Source organism: Triticum urartu, chromosome 4 (assembly GCF_003073215.2).
Source record: "Triticum urartu cultivar G1812 chromosome 4, Tu2.1, whole genome shotgun sequence".
NCBI lineage: Eukaryota > Viridiplantae > Streptophyta > Magnoliopsida > Poales > Poaceae > Triticum > Triticum urartu.
Genome location: NC_053025.1, coordinates 259651252 through 259669102, shown reverse-complemented (window position 1 = coordinate 259669102; position 17851 = coordinate 259651252).

Here is a 17851-nt window from a genome sequence, read left to right as displayed (position 1 = left end):
TGTTGTAGGCATGCCTGTTATCTCTGTTAAAATAGGAGATCATTGCTACCATGGCTTATGTGATATAGGTGCTAGTGCAAGTGCAATACCTCATTCCTTATACAAAGAAATTATGCACGATATTGCACCTGCTGAGATAGAGGAAACTGATGTTACAATTAAGCTTGCCAATAGATATACTATTTCACCATTTGGGATTGCTAAAGATGTTGAAGTCTTGTGTGGGCAAGTTAAATATCCTGCTGATTTTCTTGTTCTTGGCTCCCCACAAGATGACTTTTGTCCCATTATATTTGGTAGACCCTTCTTGAATACTGTTAATGCCCAGATAGACTAGAAAAAGGATGTTGTTACTGTTTGTTTTGGGGATATGTCTCATGAGTTTAATTTTGCTAAATTTCATAGACAACCCCATGATAAAGAAATTCCTAGTAAAGATGAAATTATTGGTCTTGCTTCTATTGCCGTGCCTCCTAGTGATCCTTTAGAACAATATTTGCTAGACCATGAAAATGATATGTTTATGAATGAAAGAAGGGAAATAGATGAAGTATTCTTTAAACAGGGGCCTATTTTGAAACACAACTTGCCTGTTGAAATCCTAGGGGATCCTCCTCCACCCAAGGGTGATCCTGTGTTTGAGCTTAAACCATTGCTTGATACTCTTAAATATGCTTATCTTGATGAGAAAGAGATATATCATGTTATTATTAGTGCTAACCTTTCAGAGCATGAAGAAAAGAAATTATTGAAAACTCTAAAGAGGCACCATGCTGCTATTGGATATACTCTTGATGATCTTAAGGGCATTAGTCCCACTCTATGCCAGCACAAAATAAAATTGGATAAAGACGCGAAACCGGTTGTTGATCACCAACGACGGTTAAATCCTAAGATGAGAGCAGTGATAAGAAAAGAAATACTAAAGCTTCTGGAGGCAGGTATAATTTATCCCGTTGCTGATAGTTAGTGGGTAAGTCATGTCCATTGTGTCCCTAATAAGGGAGTTATTACTGTTGTTCCTAATGATAAAAATGAATTGATCCCACAAAGAATAGTTATAGGTTATAGAATGGTAATTGATTTCCGCAAATTAAATAAAGCTACTAAAAAGGATCATTACCTGTTACCTTTTATTGATCAAATGCTAGAAAGATTATCCAAACATACACATTTTTGCTTTCTAGATGGTTATTCTGGTTTCTCTCAAATACCTGTGTCAAAAGAGGATCAAGAAAAGACAACTTTTACTTGCCCTTTCGGTACCTTTGCTTATAGACATATGCCTTTTGGTTTATGTAATGCACCTGCTACCTTTCAAAGATGTATGTCTGCTATATTCTTTGACTTTTGTGGAAAGATTGTTGAGGTTTTCATGGACGATTTCTCCATTTATGGAACTTCTTTTGATGATTGCTTAAGCAACCTTGATCGAGTTTCACAGAGATGTGAAGAAACTAATCTTGTCTTGAATTGGGAGAAGTGCCACTTTATGGTTAATGAAGGTATTGTTTTGGGGCATAAAATTTCTGAAAGAGGTATTGAAGTTGATAAAGCTAAAGTTGATGCTATTGAAAAGATGTCATGTCCTAAGGACATTAAAGGTATAAGAAGTTTCCTTGGCCATGCCGGTTTTTATAGGAGGTTCATTAAGGACTTCTCTAAAATTTCTAGGCCTCTGACTAATCTCTTAGAAAAAGATGTTCCATTTGTCTTTGATGATGATTGTGTAGAAGCATTTGAAATACTTAAGAAAGCTTCGATTTCTGCACCTATTGTTCAGGCTCCTGATTGGAATTTACCATTTGAAATCATGTGTGATGCTAGTGATTATGCTATAGGGGCTGTTCCTGGACAAAGAGTTGATAAGAAATTAAATGTTATCCAATATGCTAGTAAAACTCTAGATAGTGCTCAAAGAAATTATGCTACTACTGAAAATGAGTTTTTAGCAGTTGTATTTGCTTGTGATAAGTTCAGACCTTATATTTTTTATTCTAAGGTAACTGTTCACACTGATCATGCTGCTATAAAATATCTTATGGAAAATAAAGATGCTAAACCTAGACTTATTAGATGGGTTCTCTTGCTACAAGAATTTGATTTGCATATTATTGATAGAAAGGGAGCTAAGAACCCCGTTGCAGACAACTTGTCTAGGTTAGAGAATGTTCTTGATCACCCACTACATATTAATGATAGCTTTCCTGTTGAACAATTAGCTGTCATAAATGCATCTCGTACTGCTCCATGGTATGCTGATTCTGCTAATAATATTGTTGCTAAATTTATACCACCTAGCTTCACATACCAGCAAAAGAAAAAGGTCTTCTATGATTTAATACATTACTTCTGAGATGACCCATACCTTTATAAAGGAGTAGATGGTGTTATTAGACGTTGTGTACCTGAGCATGAACAGGAACAGATCCTACACAAGTGTCACTCCGAGGCTTATGGAGGACACCGCACTGGAGATAGAACGACACATAAGGTATTGCAATCCGGTTTTTATTGGCCTACTCTCTTCAAGGATGCTCGTAAGTTTGTCTTGTCTCACGATGAATGTCAAAGAATTGGTAATATTAGTAGACATCAAGAAATGCCTATGAATTATTCACTTGTTATTGAACCATTTGATGTTTGGGGCCTTGATTATATGGGACCTTTTCCTTCCTCTAATGGGTATACACATATTTTAGTTGCTGTCAATTACGTTACAAAGTGGGTAGAAGCTATTCCAACTAGTAGTGCTGATCATAACACCTCTATTAAGATGCTTAAAGAAGTTATTTTTCAGAGATTTGGAGTCCCTAGATATTTAATGACTAACGGTGGTTCACATTTTATTCATGGTGATTTTCGTAAAATGCTTGCTAAGTATGATGTTAATCATAGAATTGCATCTCCATATCATCCACAGTCTAGCGGTCAAGTAGAACTGAGTAATAGAGAGCTTATGTCAATTTTGCAAAAGACTGTTAATAGATCTAGAAAGAATTGGTCCAAGAAACTTGATGATGCATTATGGGCTTATAGAACTGCATATGAAAATCCTATGGGTATGTCTCCATATAAAATGGTTTATGGAAAAGCATGTCACTTACCTCTCGAACTAGAACATAAGGCATATTGGGCCATTAAAGAGCTCAATTATGATTTTAAACTTGTCGGTGAGAAGAGGTTATTTGACATTAGCACACTTGATGAATGGCGAACCCGGGCCTATGAGAATGCCAAACTGTTTAAGGAAAAAGTTAAAAGATGGCATGACAAAAGGATACAAAAACGCGAGTTTAATGTAGGTGATTATGTATTGTTGTACAACTCTCGTTTAAGATTTTTTGCAGGCAAACTCCTCTCTAAATGGGAAGGTCCTTACGTCATCGAGTGGTCTATCGTTCCGGTGCCATAAAAATCAACAACTTCGAAGGCACTAATCCAAGGGTGGTGAACGGTCAAAGAATCAAACATTATATCTCATGTAATCCTATAAATGTTGAAACTAATGTTATTAAAACCATAACTCCGGAGGAATACATAAGGGACACTTTCCAGAAGGTTTTTTACTCCGAAAAGGAATAGGTACATGGTACGGTAAGTAAATCGACTCCAAAACAGTTCTAATAGCAATTTTTCTCCATTTTGGAATATTTAAGAAAATAGGAAAATAGGAAGTAGTCCGAGAAGGATATGAGGCGTCCACGAGGGTAGAGGGCGCACCCTACCCCCCTGGGCGCTGCTTGCTACCTCGTGGGCACCTCGTCTGCTCTCCAGACTCCGTTTTCTTGCACGATACTCCTTTCGGTCGGTAAAAATTCATTATATAATCTCCCGAAGGTTTTGACCACCGTACCACGTGATTATCCTTTGTTTTTGTTTTGAGTTGTTTCTGCCGTAGATTTAGAGCAAGATGTCTTCTCAATAGTTAGTCGGGGAGAGTCGGGTGTCGCATTTGACACCTGGGACAAGAGCAAACAGCAGTGCTGACCACTTTGGGTCATCAACTGAGGAAGAGATGGATGCCGACTTGAAAAGGATAGATGCAATGGAGGAGGATCAAGAAGTTACTTCTCATTTCCGAGCCAGTTTCACGATGGGGGAACTACAGAGGTCAACTATTCCAAACTCAGTCATCCCTTCCAATGTTAGATTTCTTTCTTACGAAAATATGAAAAAGAGTGTTACTTATTCTCCCGCAGCCATGCAACATCCTTGGGTGAAAGGAGCTTTAGCCATCATGGGCAAGCTCCGTAATGAAATAATGGACCTCAATCAGCAAGTCAATAAGCTCGAGGAAGAGAATCGTATCCCGAGGGGCATCATCGCCAAGAATATCACATCACCACCCCCGAAGAAGGAGACATAATCACATGGGTATGGGCACAACCCTTGGCAACTTCCAAGCTTGGGGGAGTGCCTTGGTATCGTATCACCATCACACTTTTATATTTATCTTTTTTCTTAGTTCGATCCTTTTGGTAATATCTTGATCTAGTAGAATAAAGTTTTAGTATGATCTAGTTTTGAGTTTTGCTTTATGATCCTTCTATGTAATCGAGTCCGTGAGCTATATTTAATAAATATTAGTATTTAGTCAAGGGCTTGATTATCTTGCTATGATCTTGAGGGAATAAAATAAAAGAGAACGAATAAAAAGAAATAAAGGGATCTTATGGATCTTATGGAGAGTAATGACTTAACATATAAAGAGTATGATGAATAAAAGTTGTTGAGAGTTGACAAACATAGTTTTGTTCATCGTTGCAATTAATAGGAAGTAATAAAGAAAGAGAGGTTTTCACATATAAATATACTATCTTGCACATCTTTTATGATTGTGAGCACTCATTAAAATATGACATGCTAAAGAGTTGATGTTGGACAAGGAAGACAACGTAATGGGTTATGTTTTCTTACATCTGAGATAAATTATATTGCCATGGATCATCCAACATGTTGAGATTGCCTCTCCCTCTCATGCTAGCCAAATTCTATGCACCAAGTAGAGATACTACTTGTGCTTCCAAATATCCTTAAACCTAGTTTTGCCATGAGAGTCCACCATATCTACCCATGGATTGAGTAAGATCCTTCAAGTAAGTTGTCATCGTTGTAACCAATAAATATTGTTCTCTAAATATGTATGAATTATTAGTGTGGAGAAAATAAGCTTTATACGATCCTGTGATGTGGAAGAAATAAAAGCGACAGACTGCATAATAAAGGTCCATATCACAAGTGGCAATATAAAGTGACGTTATTTCGCATTAAGATTTTGTGCATCCAACCATAAAAGCACATGAAAACCTTTGCTTCCCTCTACGAAGGGCCTATCTTTTATTCTTGTCTTATACTTCATGCAAGAGTCACGGTGATCTTCACCTTTCCTTTTTACATTTTATCCTTTGGCAATCACAATGTGTTGGAAAGATCCAGATATATATAGCTAATTGGATGTGAGTTTTCATGAACTATTAATGTTGACCTTACCCTTGAGGTAAAAGGATGGGAGGCAATACTATAAGCCCCTATATTTCTCTGTGTCCGATTAAAACTTCATACCCATGAATATTGTGTGAGTATTAGCAATTGTGAAAGACTAAATGATAGTTGAGTATGTGGACTTGCTGAAAAGCTCTTATTGACTCTTTTAGATGTTATGATAAATTGCAATTGCTTCAATGACTGAGATTATAGTTTGTTAGTTTTCAATGAAGTTTATGATTCGTACTTGAAACTGTGAATGAATTGTTACTTTAGCATAAGAGATCACATGACAATATATATATATCGCTGTTATAATAATGATCATGATGCCCTCATGTCAGTATTTTATTTTATCGACACCTCTATCTCTAAACATGTGGACATATTTTTCGATTCCGGCTTTCGCTTGAGGACAAGCGAGGTCTAAGCTTGGGGGAGTTGATACATCCATTTTGCATCGTGCTTTTATATCGATATTTATTGCATTATGGGCTGTCATTGCACATTATGTCACAATACTTATGCCTATTCTCTCTTATTTTACAAGGTTTACATGAAGTTAGTGACCTATTTTTCACAACTCCAAAAGTCCTGAAACTTCACGGGAGATGTTTCAGAATATAAAAAAAATATTGCGCGAAAGAAGTACCAGAGGGGGGCCACCCACCGTCCACGAGGGTGGGGAGGCGCGCCCTACCCCCCTGGGCGCGCCCCCTGCCTCGTGGGCCCCCTGGCAGCCCTCTGATGCCCATCTTCTGCTATATGTTTTCTTTCATCATGGAAAAAAATCATAATCTAGCTCACGGGACGAAACTCCGCCGCCAAGAGGCGGAACCAATCTAGGGCTCCAGCAGAGCTGTTCCCCCGGGGAAACTTCCCTCCGGGAGGGGGAAATCATCACCATCATCATCACCATCGATCCTCTCATCGGAAGGAGGTCAATCTCCATCAACATCTTCACCAGCACCATCTCATCTCAAACCCTAGTTCATCTCTTGAAACAAATCTTTTTCCCAAGGCCTCAGATTGGTACTTGTGGGTTGCTAGTAGTGTTGATTACTCCTTGTAGTTGATGCTAGTTGGTTTATCCGGTGGAAGATCATATGTTCTGATCCTTTATGCATATTAATACCCCTCTGATTATGAACATGAATATGATTTGTGAGTAGTTACGTTTGTTCTTGAGGACACGCGAGAAGTCTTGCTATAAGTAGTCATGTGAATTTGGTATTCGTTTGATATTTTGATAAGATGTATGTTGTCTCTCCTCTAGTGGTGTCATGTGAACGTCGACTACATGACACTTCAGCATTGTTTGGGCCTAGGGGAAGGCACTGGGAAGTAAGAAGTGGATGATGGGTTGCTAGAGTGGCAGAAGCATAAACCCTAGTTTATGTGTTGCTTCGTAAGGGGCTCATTTGGATCCATATGTTTCATGATATGGTTAGGTTTACCTTTATACTTCTATTGTAGTTGCGGATGCTTGCAATCGGGGTTAATCATAAGTGGGATGCTTGTCCAAAGAAGGACAGTACCAAAGCACCGGTCCACCCACATATCAAATTATCAAAGTACCGAACGCGAATCATATGAGCTTGACGATAATTAACATGTGTCCTCGGGAGTGCTTTCCTTTATATAACCCCCTCCCCCATATATAAAGGAGTGGAGGAGGTGGAGGGTCGGCCCTCCTATGGAGCGCCACATGGGGAGTCCTACTCCCACTGGGAGTAGGATTCCCCCTCCCCCGTATATAAAGGAGTGGAAGGAAGGGGGAGAGAGGGGAAATGAAAGGGGGGGCCGGCCCCCCACCCAATTTGGATTGGGATTGAGGGGGGCGCGCCCCCTCCTAGGCCTCCCTCTCTTCTCTCGCACTATGGCCCAATAAGGCCCATATACCTCCCGAGGGGTTCCGGTAACCTCTCGGTCCTCCGGTATATGCCCGAACTCATCCGGAACCATTCTGACGTCCAAATATAGTCACCCAATATATTGATCTTTATGTCTCGACCATTTCGAGACTCCTCGTCATGTCCGTGATCATATCCGGGACTCCGAACTACCTTCCGTGAATCAAAACACATAAACTCATAATACCGATCGTCACCGAACATTAAGCGTGCGGACCCTATGGGTTCGAGAACTATGTAGACATGACCAAGACACGTCTCCGGTCAATAACCAATAGCAGAACCTAGATGATCATATTGGCTCCCACATATTCTACGAAGATCTTTATCGGTCAAATCGCATAACGATATACGTTGTTCCCTTTGTCATCGGTATGTTACTTGCCCGAGATTTGATCGTCGGTATCTCAATACCTAGTTCAATCTCGTTACCGGCAAGTCTCTTTACTCGTTCCTTAATGCTACATCCCATAACTAACTCATGAGATACATTGCTTGCAAGTCTTATAGTGATGTACATTACCGAGAGGGCCCAGAGATACCTCTCTGACAATCAGAGTGACAAATCCTAATCTCGATCTATGCCAACTCAACAAACACCATCGGAGACACCTATAGAGCACCTTTATAATCAGCTAGTTACGTTGTGACATTTGGTAGCACACAAAGTGTTCCTCCGGTATGCGGGAGTTGCATGATCTCATAGTCATAGGAACATGTATAAGTTATGGAGAAAGCAATAGCAACAAACTAAACGATCATCGTGCTAAGCTAACGGATGGGTCAAGTCAATCACATAATTCTTTAATGATGTGATCCAGTTAATCAAATGAAAACCCATGTCTATGGTTAGGAAACATAACCATCATTTATTCAACGAGCTAGTCAAGTAGAGGCAAACTAGTGACACTATTTTTCTATGTATTCACACATATACTAAGTTTCTGGTTAATACAATTCTAGCATGAATAATAAACATTTATCATGATATAAGGAAATATAAATAAAAAATTTATTATTGCCTCTAGGGCATATTTCCTTTAGTCTCCCACTTGCACTAGAGTCAATAATCGAGATTACATTGTAATGATTCTAACACCCATGGAGTCTTGGTGTTGATCATGTTTTGCTCGCGAGAGAGGCTTAGTCAACGGGCCTGCAACATTCAGATCCGTATGTATCTTGCAAGTCTCTATGTCTCCCTCCTTGACTTGATCGCGGATGGAATTGAAGCATCTCTGGATGTGCTTGGTTCTCTTGCAAAATCTGGATTCCTTTGCTAAGGCAACTGCACCAGTATTGTCACAAAAGATTTTCATTAGACCCGATGCACTAGGTATGACACCTAGATCGGATATGAACTCCTTCATTCAGAATCATTCATTTGCTGCTTCCGAAGAAGCTATGTATTCCGCTTCACACGTAGATCCCGCAACAACGCTCTCCTTGAAACTGCACTAACTGACAGCTCCACCATTTAATAAAAACATGTATCCAGTTTGTGACTTAGAGTCATCCGGATTAGTGTCAAAGCTTGCATCAACGTAATCGTTTACGACGAGCTCTTTGTCACCTCCATATACGAGAAACATATCCTTAGTCCTTTTCAAGTATTTCAGGATATTCTTGACTTCTGTCCAGTGATCCACTCCTGGATTACTTTGGTATCTCCCTGCTAAACTGATAGCAAGGCACGCATCAGGTCTGGTACACAGCATTGCATACATGATAGAGCCTATGGCTGAAGCATAGGGAACACCTTTCATTTTCTCTCTATCTTCTTTAGTGGTCGGGCATTGAGTCTGACTCAACTTCACACCTTGTAATACATGCAAGAACCCTTTCTTTCCCTGATCCATTTTGAACTTCTTCAAAACTTTATCAAGATATGTGCTTTGTGAAAGTCGAATTAAGCGTCTTGATCTATCTCTATTGATCTTGATGCCCAATATATAAGCACCTTCACCGAGGTCTTTCATTGAAAAATTCTTATTCAAGTATCCTTTTATGCTATTCAGAAATTCAGTATCATTTCCGATCAACAATATGTCATCTACATATAATATCAGGCTACGGAGCTCCCACTCACTTTCTTGTAAATACAGGCTTCTCCAAAAGTCTATATAAAACCATATGCTTTGATCACACTATCAAAGTGTATATTCCAACTCCGAGAGGATTGCAACAGTCCATAAATGGATCACTGGAGCTTGCACACTTTGTTAGCACCTTTTGGATCGGCAAAACCTTCTGGTTGCATCATATACAACTCTTCTTTAAGATATCCATTAAGGAATGCAGTTTTGACATCCATTTGCCAAATTTCATAATCAAAAAATGCGGAAATTTCTAACATGATTCGGATGGACTTAAGCATCGCTACAGGTGAGAAGGTCTCATCGTAGTCGACTCCTTTAACTTGTCGAAAACCTTTCGCAACAAGTCGATCTTTGTAGACAGTAATAGTACCGTCAGCTTTAGTCTTCTTCTTGAAGATCCATTTATTCTCTATGGTCTGCCGGTCATCGGGCAAGTCAACCAAAGTCCACACTTTGTTCTCATACATGGATCCCATCTCAGATTTCATGGCCTCAAGCCATTTTGCGGAATCTGGGCTCATCATCGCCTCCTCATAGTTTGTAGGTTCCTCACGGTCAAGTAACATGACTCCAGAACAGGATTACCATACCACTTTGGTGCGGATCTTACTCTAGTTGACCTACGAGGTTTGGTATTAACTTGATCAGAAGTTTCATGATCATCATCATTAGCTTCCTCACTTACTGGTGTAGGAATCACTGGAACTGATTTCAGTGATGAACTACTTTCCAATAAGGGAGAAGGTACAATTACCTCGTCAAGTTCTACTTTCCTCCCACTCACTTCTTTCCAGAGAAACTCCTTCTCTAGAAAGGATCCATTCTTAGCAACGACTATCTTGCCTTCGGATCTGTGATAAAAGGTGTACCCAACAGTCTCCTTTGGGTATCCTATGAAGACACATTTCTCAGATTTGGGTCCGAGCTTATCAGGTTGAAGCTTTTTAACATAAGCATCGCAGCCCCAAACTTTAAGAAACGACAACTTGGGTTTCTTGCCAAACCACAGTTCATAAGGTGTCGTCTCAACAGATTTAGATGGTGCCCTATTTAACGTGAATGTAGCTGCCTCTAAAGCATAACCCCAAAACAATAGTGGTAAATCAATGAGAGACATCATAGATCGCACCATATCTAATAAAGTGCGGCTATGATGTTCGAACACACCATTACATTGTGGTGTTCCAGGTGGCGTGAGTTCTGAAACTATTCCGCATTGTTTCAAATGATGTCCAAACTCATAACTCAAATATTGACCTCCACGATCAGATCATAGAAACTTGATTTTCTTGTTACGATGATTTTCCACTTCACACTGAAATTCTTTGAACTTTTCAAATGTTTCAGACTTATGTTTCATTAAGTAGATATACCCATATCTGCTCAAATCATCTATGAAGGTGAGAAAATAACGATATCTGCCGTGAGCTTCAATGTTCATTGGACCACATACATCAGTATGTATGATTTCCAGTAACTCTGTTGCCTACTCCATTGTTCCGGAGAATGGAGTTTTAGTCATCTTGCCCATGAGGCATGGTTCGCAAGTACCATGTGATTCCAGAAGTCCATCAGAATGGAGTTTCTTCATGCACTTTACACCAATATGACCTAAACGGCGGTGCCACAAATAAGTTGCACTATCATTATCAACTCTGCATCTTTTGGCTTCAATACTATGAACATGTGTATCCCTACTGTCAAGATTTAGTAAAAATAGACCACTCATCAAGGGTGCATGACCATAAAAGATATTACTCATATAAATAGAACAACCATTATTCTCTGATTTAAATAAATAACCGTCTTGCCTCAAACAAGATCCAGATATAATGTTCATGCTCAACGCTGGCACCAAATAACAATTATTTAGGTCTAAAACTAATCCTGAAGGTAGATGTAGAGGGAGAGTGCCGAAGGCGATCACGTCGACTTTGGAACCATTTCCCACGCGCATCGTCACCTCGTCCTTAGCCAATCTTCGCTTAATCGGCAGCCCCTGTTTCTAGTTGCAAATGTTAGCAACTGAACCAGTATCAAATACCGAGGCACTACTGTGCGCATGAGTAAGGTACACACCAATAACATGTATATCAAATATACCTTTCACTTTGCCATCCTTCTTCTCCGCCAGATACTTGGGGTAGTTCCGCTTCCAGTGACCGGTTCCTTTGTAGTAGAAGCACTTAGTCTCAGGCTTAGGTCTAGACTTGGAGTCTCAGTCTTAGGTCCAGACTTGGGTTTATTCACTTGAGCAGCAACTGGCTTGCTGTTCTTTTTGAAGTTCCCCTTCTTCCCTTTACCCATTTTCTTGAAACTACTTGTCTTGTTGACCATCAACACTTGATGCTCCTTCTTGATTTCCACCTCTATAGCCTTTAGCATTGTGAAGAGCTCAGGAATCGTCTTAACCATCCCTTGCATATTATAGTTCATCACAAAGCTCTTGTAGCTTGGTGGCAGTGATTGAAGAACTCTGTCAATGACACTATCATCAGGAAGTTTAACTCCTAGTTGAGTCAAGTGGTTGTGGTACCCAGACATTCTGAGTATATGTTCACTGACAGAACTATTCTCCTCCATCTTGCAGCTATCGAACTTATTGGAGACTTCATATCTCTCAATCCGGGCATTTTCTTGAAATATTAACTTCAACTCCTGGAACATCTCATATGCTCCATGACGTTCAAAACATCGTTGAAGTCTCGGTTCTAAGACGTAAAGCATGGCGCAAAAAACTATCAAGTAGTCATCAGCTTTGCTCTGCCAGGTGTTCACAACATCTGGCGTTGCTCCTACAGCGAGTTTATCACCTAGCGGTGCTTCCAGGACGTAATTCTTCTGTGCAACAATGAGGATAATCCTCAAGTTACGGACCCAGTCTGTGTAGTTGCTACCATCATCTTTCAACTTAGCTTTCTCTAGGAATGCATTAAAATTCAACGGAACAACATCACAGGCCATCTATCTACAACAACATAGACATGCAAAATACTATCAGGTACTAAGTTCATGATAAATTAAAGTTCAATTAATCAAATTACTTAAGAACTCCCACTTAGATAGACATCTCTCTAGTCATCTAAGTGATCACATGATCCATATCAACTAAACCATGTCCGATCATCACGTGATATGGAGTTGTTTTCAATGGTGAACATCACTATGTTGATCATATCTACTATATGATTCATGCTCGACCTTTCGGTCTCAGTGTTCCGAGGCCATATCTGCATATGCTAGGCTTGTCAAGTTTAACCCGAGTATTCCGCATGTGCAAAACTGACTTGCACCCGTTGTATGTGAACATAGAGCTTATCACACCTGATCATCACGTGGTGTCTCGGCACGACGAACTATAGCAATGGTGCATACTAAGGGTGTCGGGAGTTGGGTGGGACATATGCCAATGGATGGCTTATCATGGTGGGGGCGAGTAGAACATCGCCGGTGCCTGGAAACGGGATGAGGCGTAGACACGAACGCCGGCGGACTTTACCCAGGTTCGGGGCTCTCCTAGGAGATAACACCCCTAGTCCTACTCTGCGGGGTCTCCGCATGATCAGTAAGGCAAAGGGAGTACAAAGGCGCTCCTCGAGATGTATCTGTGGGTAGGAGAAGGCGGGGCCAACTCTCTCCTTCCTCTAAGGTCTGGTCTAGTTCTAATGAATCGGAACCCTTTGCATGGGTGCCCTAGGGGTTTATATAAGCCTACCCCCAAGGGTACAATGGTAAACTATATGGACGCAGGACCCAGCTGGCAGTCTCTTCGCCTGCGGGCCCTCCTGCCGACTGCTGGGGCCCGCCGATTGGTGGGCCCAGCTGACTGGTCTGGTACGGAGCCGACAGGCCACACCCGCCGCTAGCGGGTCCTGCCGGCTGCTGATTACTGTAGCCGTGCCTCTAATGACGCAGGCTTGGTCATGGGGTCGCAGAAACAGTCCTGTCGCCTGGCGGGCGATTACTGTAGCACTCCCTGTCTCGTCTGGTTAATGGCGCGTGGGACCCATGGGAGGAGCAGGCCGACTCCCGTTGGCCGGCTCCCTTCGGGTCCGACTGGTGGCGCCCTTGCCTTCTTCCGGACTCTCACTGACCGGTAGGGCCCATCATCCATGGACCGTACCGGCAGGCCGTCGTGGGTACAGGACTCCGCCCACTTTGCCGACGTCAGGGATGGCATGGCAACAGTGCTGCGCCAGACGGAGATCTCTGCTGGTACAGTGCACTGTGTCCTGGCCATCCCCTGGAAAAGGGGAGGGAGTGGGCTTTACTGTCGCCAGTCCCTGTCCCATCCCCCTTGATGAGGGCATGGGCTTTGCCGGTGTCGTGGGCCGACTCCCCGTGGCCGGCTTCTCCAGAAGCCGCCAGTCAGAGTCGGCCGGTCTTGATCTCATCTTTAGGACTCAGACGCATATGGGCAGCCGGCTGTTCCTCTAGGCGCTCTCCTGAAGTCGGCTCTTCGTCTGTTGTCTCGAGGGGCGCAGTCAGCCCCGATGTCTTGAAAGGTTATGAGCCTCGGGTGAGCCTACCCGTGGCCCATTACTCCAACAGTAGTCCCCGAAGCTGATGAGGCGCTACGGGCAACCAGCCAAGGAGCCTCAGCGGTTTCATTCTCCGAGTACTTGAGGTGGGGACTCTGCTTGACTCTGCCGGGCCGGCTGGTAGGAGCCAGAGTCGCCTGATTTTGACTCGTCCACGAAATACTTTCGAATGCTCTGGAGGGAACTCAGTGGCGTACAAGCTAAGCCTCCTGGCCGCCACCCACTTCAGGCCCGCCACATGGCAACCAGTGGATGGGCCAGCCTGCCTGCCCATCCGCGAGATGGGACATGTCCGCAGGCGGGGCCCGCCACTACCGCGCCTCGGCACGCGAGCGGATCCGATGCGGCCGTGGGGGACGGTTGAGGTTCCCATGTAGTTACTGTGCACAGTAACCTTACGTGATAAACGTGGGGGCGTGGGGTAGTGGGCGCAGTAAATCCCACAACCGCCCCCTCGGCTTCGCAGTCCACTGGGCTATAAGTAGGGGGAGGAGGGGAAGCGGCGGAGCACGCGCATCCCGCCTTCCCACTGCTTCCTCTCCCTCTTCTCTCTCTGCACCTTGAGCCTCGTCGAACATCGCGGCGGTCCGCTCACGATGAGCTCTTCCTCCGCCGTCACGCCCCCGAGGGCGCACTCCGGTACCTGGGACAGTTCGGAGGTCCACGATGATCACATTGATTTCCTCCGCAAGACGCGTCGATTGCTCGGCAAGGACCTCGTGAGGGTCCGCCTCGCGCGGAGGGGAGAAATCTCGCTGGCGCCGCAGGAGTGCGAGCGGGTCATCTTCCACTTGCACTGCCTACGCGGCCTGGGCCTGCCGGCAAGCAACTTCTTCTGCTCCTTCCTCGAGTTCTACGGACTCCAGCCGCACCACCTCACCCCCAACACGGTGGTGCTATTGTCCGCCTTCGTCACCCTGTGCGAAGGCTTCATCGGCGTTCTCCCCACCATCGAGCTCTGGGGAGAGTTCTTCTACTCCAAGCTCGGCACCCAAGCCGTGGGTGTGCCAGCTCAGTGCGGCGCCTTCATCACCGTGCGGAGGTCGGGGGGCGACAACCCATTTCCCTCCATCAGGCTGATCAAGTCGGTGAAGATGTGGCAGTGGTCGTACTTCTACGTGAAGAACGTCTCCGCGGAGGGTGATTGGGTCAACCTGCCGGCCTACGTAGTCGGCCTGCCAGCTGGGAGGCAGCCCAACTGGTCGCACCGGGCCCGGACATCCACGCCTGCAGGAGCCGGCGCCGTTGCGCGGCTTCGAGTGATGGCGCATTCAGAGGGCCTGACCGGGCCGGACTTGCTGGCCGCCTTCTGGCGCGCCGAGTGCTTCCCCTCCAAAGTCGCCCCCCACATGATCTGTCGGATGAGCGAGCATCGGCACCCAAGTCGGATGTGCACCAAGGAGATGCCTCACGAGGAGGTAGCCAACATGGTGAACTATCTTGCGAGCTGCGACCTCAACGAAGAGTGGCAGTTCAGCAAGGAGCCGTATTCACGTGCTGCCCCTCCACCTCTGGTGAGTCGTTTTCATTCTCTCTTTTTCTTCGATTCTCCTGACATCTTTGCCGCCGAGTCCGTCTTGTCCATTCTGACCAGTCGGCTTTGGTCAGAACCCCCTCCTCCAGCCAGCAGCCAGCACCGTGGGGCCGGAGTGTGAGTTCCTCCCCGACCGAGCGGAGAGTGATGTGGACGACACCGACTTGGGGGCGGCGGCCCTGGAGGACGACGCCGAGGGAGGAGGTGGCGTAGCAGGTGGCCCGAGAAATGGGGCTAGTCTCGAGGACTGGCCTGATGATGACGAGGAGGTCGCCCCGCGCCACCAGCCAGGAGCCGGCCAGCCGGGCGCGGGCTCGTTAGCCCCGCTGGACGCTCAAGGTAGCGGCAAGAAGCGTAGGGCCGGGACGAGCCTGTTCGGCAGCCGGCCGAAAAAGCACAAGGGCTCAGCCGCGGTGACCAAGCGGGACGAAGCGGCCGTAAAGGCCAACCGCTTCTGCAAGGTGGTGAAGACGCTGCAACTGATTTCGGCGTAAGTACTACCTCCCTTTGTGCCTTCACATTTCTTTATTGAGTCTGTCTGAAATCCCCTTTTCTTTATTTTCCCGACTTTAGGGCCCCGCACTCTCTTGAGAAGTCGGCCGCCGGCTCCGTCGTAAAGTCGGCGGAGACCTCCTCCATCACCCGGCGGATTGATCCCGCCGCCGACCTCAGGGAGGGGACGGAGCGGAACGCGCGGGAGGTGCGTGAGGAGCAGGAAGCCACCCGCCTGAAGAAGGCGGAAGCCGACAAGGCGGAGGCCGCTACCCTGAAGAAGCTGGCGGAAGCCGAGGCCGCCGATGCGGAGAAGAAGCGCACTGAGGAAGCCACACACCGCCAGTCGGCGGTGTTTGTCGTCCCCTTGAACTCTGCGCCGCCGCCACCAGAGTTCACGGCGCAGACTGGGGAATTCGGCGATGAGAACCCGGTGATGGAGAGGGACGCCAACGTCACCACCACGCCGGAAGTCACTATGCCGCCGCCGCCCTCCAGAAGTGCGCCAGGTGGGCAACCGGCGGACCCGCCAGTGCCGCCAACCAGAGGCGTGGCGGCGACGGGCCTGGCCCTCGAGGTCAGCACGCCGACGCGCCGCTGTCTCGCGAGGGCGGCCTCAGCACCGCGCCCTTTGGAGACCGGCGCTGCGAGCTCCACGATCCCGGACACCGAGGTGTGGAGCACCGCGCCCACCGTGTGGGTGCGGGGAGGCGGGACGGGCCCGTTGAACCGGGCGCTCTTGGACGTCCAAGCCAAGCTCCGAGCCGAGGGCGATGCCATCAAGGAGTGCACCAAGGCATATCTGGCATCGCGAACAGCCATCCGGGTACGCGTCCTTCCTTTTTGTTTTTGCTTTCCTTGTTTTTCTTTGTGGGGGCGCACCAGCGCACCCACTGGGTGTAGTCCCCAAGTTTCGGGCCGGCTGCTGAGCAGCCGGCTCGGAACTCTAATTGGTGAGCTCCAAGCACCAACATTTGGTATGAAATTTTGATGCAGGATTACCACAATCTTCGCGTGACCTCCTTCAACGCCAATGTTGAGGAGCTGGCCAAGCGGACCGCCGAGTTGTCGGACAGCCAGGGTGAGTCTTCTTCTTTTTCTATGGGGGCGCACTAGCGCACCCGCGGGCTGTAGTCCCTGAGATTCGGGCCGACTGCTGAGCAGTCGAGCCGGATCTCGCTGGTGACCTTTCTTCTTTATTGACGACCGACACCGCTCCTTTTCCTTCTTCAGAGGCCAACGCCGCCCTTCAGCAGCAGCTGGGCGAAGTCAACACCGCTCTGCGCATCAAGGAGGAGGAGTGCGGCCGGCTGAAGGAGGAGCGTGACCGGTTGGCTACGCAGCTGGCAGAGCAGAAGGAGTTGCACCAGAGGGCCCAGAAGGAGGCAGAGGACAAGGAGACCGCCCTTCTTGCCAAATTTGCGTCCGAGCGCTCCTCCTGGACCGACAAGGAGGCGACGCTGGTCTCCGGCTTCCAAGCAATCGAAGATCTTGTCGATGGTGAGCTTCTCCTCGTTTCCTTTTCTAGGCCGCCGATTGCTGGCTGAGTCGGCCTTAAATTTTTAACCTTGTTTCTTCGCTCTTCTTCCTTAGCAGACTTCTTCCCCGGCCATTCGGATGACGCCAATCAAGCCATCGAGGCTGATCGTGAAGCACGGAGGGCGGACGGTGCACAGATCGCCGCCAACGACCCCCGAACTCTTGGCGAGCAGATTCTTAGCATCGAGGCCCGCCTTCGGCCGGCCCATCGGATGCTGCGCCGGCTTCAACGTGTCGGCGCCCAGG